This window comes from Elephantulus edwardii, unplaced genomic scaffold (genome assembly GCF_000299155.1).
Source record: "Elephantulus edwardii isolate Elephantulus edwardi_28Jun2011 unplaced genomic scaffold, EleEdw1.0 scaffold00247, whole genome shotgun sequence".
NCBI classification, from domain to species: Eukaryota; Metazoa; Chordata; class Mammalia; order Macroscelidea; family Macroscelididae; genus Elephantulus; species Elephantulus edwardii.
Window position 1 is genome coordinate 364,805 of NW_006399997.1, and position 4,198 is coordinate 369,002.

Below are 4,198 nucleotides of genomic sequence, written 5' to 3' on the forward strand. Positions count from 1 at the left end.
CATTCTGAATTCTGAGAAAAGGTCTTGCATGTCTTGTCAGGGACACAGTAAATGCAGGGTTTCTTCTCTCTTTTTTTAATTTATTATTAATTTCAATGAAAATTTAGAGAGACTTTGGATTTCCATTCATTCACTGTTGCACTTTTCTCTCCTCCCAACCCTCCCCCCTAATACACTACCATCTTAGAAAAGTAAAATTCTTTCATTGTTTTATAATCCCTCCCCCCAGGTCCACTCCACCATGTAGCCTTCACTCTAGATGACATGACTTTTGTCATGACAAAAATACCTAATCGCATACCCCTTTTAAACAGCTTTCTCCCTCATCTGTTTCAATGCAGTATACATTATTGAACCCATCTTTCTCAGTCTCACCCCCAACCCCGATATCAGTCCTGTTTTACAACAGTAGCACCATGCAGTATTGGTCCTTTTGTGATTGAGATACTTCATTCAGCATAATGTCCTCCAGGGTCACCCATTTTGAATAATATTGCATGGTTCTTTGTTTTTCAATGTAGCGTAGTATTCCATTATGTGACTATACCACAGCTTCTCTATCTATTCGTTTGTTGATAGGTGCTTAGTTTGTGTCCACCTCCTTACTATTGTGAACAGAGCCGCAATAAACATGGGTGTGCATATATCTGCTTGGATGTCAGTTATGGTCTCTTTGGGGTACATTCCCAGTAGTGGAATAGATGCAGGGTTTCTTATGACCCTAATGAGAAGTGGCACATTAAATCAAATATTACTTTCATTAAAATTAACATTTGAAAAAAATATTAGTGGTAGAATGCTGTACATGTCTGCTAATGTGTTTGTTTTCTTCTATGTAGCAAATTACCAAAAGCTTAGGAACTTAAAGCAACACACATTAATTAAAAGGAGTCAGACACAAATGACATATTATTCACATATTATACATTTCCATTTATAGTAAATGTCCACACACACATATTCACTCACCACCAACAAATTATTTCCCACTCATAGTGACTCTCCATTGGGTCTCCGAGGTAGTAAATCATAATCAAGAGGAGATTGCCCATCTTTTCCCAAGGAGCACTGGTAGATTTGAACCTCCACAGAAGTGTTTGAGTTAGCAGTGCAATTCACTACAGACTATACCATAAGAGTTCAAAGACAAGATGCCTTTGAATTGTGGTATTCACAGAGTGCTGAATGTACTATGTTACAAATAAACAAAATATCTACAAATGGCAAAACCACAGGAGCATAGCTTAGTGGTTGTCAGGGACTGTAGGCAAGGGAGGAACAGAGAGCAACTGTTAATGGATGAAGAGGTTTTTGTTTTTTTTAGGTAATAAAGATATTCTAAAATTAGTTGTAATGATGGTTGCACAACTCTGATATAATAAAAGCTATTGAATTACAATTGGTTTTCCCTATTCCTTCCCCCCCCCTTTTTTTAGAGGAAGAAGCATTATATTGGCATGATAGGGTAGGGGTTTTTATTCATTTAACAGCTCAGATGTGGTTCCTATACTCTGCCCTGCTTCTAATGTCCTTTTTCCCAGGTATGTAAGTGGACCCTTTTGTCATATATGGATTTCCAGAATATCTCCAGGAAAAAGATTAGGACTTTGCAGTTGCCAAAGGAACCCCATTCTGAATCCCTATGGACAGGCCCAGTCTCCTCAGCCCCAGGGGATCAGGCTTCAATCTTGGGCATTGGCTTTCAGAGCTGCTTTGCACTTCCCCTTCTCTCGTGGGTGATGGCATCAGGGCGTGGCAGGGCACCAGCCCTTCCACCTCGCAGATGCACCCCATAGACAGTATTTCCAGTGGCCAAAATGTGCAGAGTGAGAGAGGCTAGTTTCCTTTCTGCATCTCTTTCATGAGGGTTTCTTCATTCTTCCCTATAATTTTTTTTAATGTGTGCTCCAATATCCTCTTGCTGTTCTTGGTTTCTACAATTACTAAGACCTGCTCCCAGAATCAGGAGAACTGCATGATTGCCTTGTGTTCTCAGACATCACAATCTGTACCCAAAGCTTTCAATATTGGATCTGTGGTACATTTTAAAACACAAATTTCCTGGCATCCTCATCCAGCTTTCATGTATGTTGTAATTCACTATCACGGCCTTGATTGAGTTCTTGAACATCATGTCACCCTGGCCCAGGCACTCAAAGGTAAGGGGCCCTTCATGAGCATGAAAGCAGTGGTGCAGGGGCCTGGCTGCTTGGACAAAGGAGTGAGGAATGGAGAGATTAGTTACAGGCTATCTTTGAATCATATACTTTACATGTTGTTGTTGTTGTTGTTGTTTTTGTTGTTGATGTTAAGTGCCATCAAGTCGCCTGTGACTCACAGTGACCCTATGTACAACAGCCCTAAACCCTGCTCTATCCTGTGCCAATCTTATTGTCTCTGACACACCTACCCCCATTACCTCAGTCACTGAATCCACTCATCTCATCAAGGGTATTCCTCTCTTGTGCTGTCCCTCCACTCTCCCAAGCATGATGTACCTCTCCAAGGACTCGTCCCTCCTTGCAACATGTCTAAAGTAGGTCAGACTAAGCTTCAGAATCTTTGCCTCCAAGGAGCAGCCTTGTCTCACCCTCTCTAGGATGAACCTATTTATTCTAGTGGTCCGTAGTATATTCAATACTCTTTGCCAGCACCACAGCTCAAAGGCATCAATTTTCTTTCTATCATTGACAGTCATTGTCCAGCTTTCTTATACATAGGAAGTAATTGCAAAGACCATGGCCTGGAATAGGCACACCTTAGTCTCCAGACTGACATCATTGCTCTTTAGTACTTTGAAGCTTGTATAATCTCACTGAACTCAAATTCAGTTCTGTGCAGTCAGTTTTGACCCATAATCACCCTCCATTGGGTTTTCAAGGCTATATATAAATTGTAAGATGTATGATGTATCAAGAAATGTATTTAAACTATATACACACATTCATTACCTTGATGGTTCTTGATTTGAGGCATGCCTCAGTTGAGTCCCCTGCTTTAAGTGTATCAAGGTTGCAATCAAGGTGTCACCAAGGCTGTGTTCTCATGTGAAGGTTTGACTGGAGGAGAATCTGCTTCTGTACTCACTCAGGTTGCTGGCAGTGTCCATCTCCTTTCACTCACAAAATGGAGGGGTTTGTTTTCTTCCTAATTATTGGCTGAAGGCTTCCCTCAGCTCCAAAAGGCTACCTACAGTTACCTGGACATGATCTTCTTCATAGGCAGTTCACAATGTGGTCATTGACTTCTATGAAGTCAGCAAGAGAGCAACAGCAAAAATGAACAATTTAGAGTCTTACACAATATTGGGTTTTATCAAGTAGCTTCTGACTCATGACCCTGTAGGGTTTCCTAGGTTATAAATCTATATGGGAGCAAAAAATAAAATCTATTATACTGCAGAGAGGCTGGTGGGCTTGAACTGTGGGCCTTAAGGACAGCAGCTGAATGTACCATAAACATTTAAGGGAATGCTATTAAACCAGTTGATGTCAAGTTGATTATTACTCGTGGCAACTCCATGAGTGTCAGAGCAGAAATATGTTCATTAGTGTTTTTTCAGTGACTAGCTTTGCAGAAGTAGTAGATCTCCAGGGCTTTTTTCCAATGGATTCTTTTTTTGAAAATTTTTTTTTATTAATTTTCATGCAAGTTTACAGAGACTTTGGATTTCCATTCATTCACTGTTGCACTTTTCTCCCTGCCCACCCCTCTCCCCAGTTAGCTCTTCTCTTTGAAAAATTCTTTCATTCTTAACCATCAATTTTTCATTGAGCAGCTCTCTCTCATCTCCAGTCTTTCCTTTAGAACTGAGCTCATCACTTATTTATATCGCCCAGAAACTCCTCCGACCTTTGCCTTATTGCAGGTCGCAGGACTCATTTGCATACAAATTCCATTGTCATTAAGTCCATGGTGACTCACAGTAATCCTGTTTAGAACTGTCCTTCTCCCATGGAGCAACCAGTAGATTTTAAGTACTGACTTTTAGTTAGCAGCCAAATACTTTAACCATACACAGTACTCCTAGAGTTCCTTCATTCATACTCAAGTGAATGACAAAACAATAAAAATAACAAGACTTGTTGCTATTGAGTCCATTACAACTCATAGAAATGCTCTAGTACACTTAGAAAAGCCACAGGGCTGCCAAGGCTGCAAAGTCTTTATGAAAGCAGGATGCTGCACCTTCTCCCCA

The 4,198-nt window shown here is 40.5% G+C and overlaps 1 pseudogene; it reads right to left on the reverse strand.

The window, feature by feature from the left end:
• Positions 1 to 1,682: 1,682 nt before the first annotated feature.
• LOC102848094 lies at positions 1,683 to 2,976 on the reverse strand (annotated as a pseudogene).
• Positions 2,977 to 4,198: the final 1,222 nt, after the last annotated feature.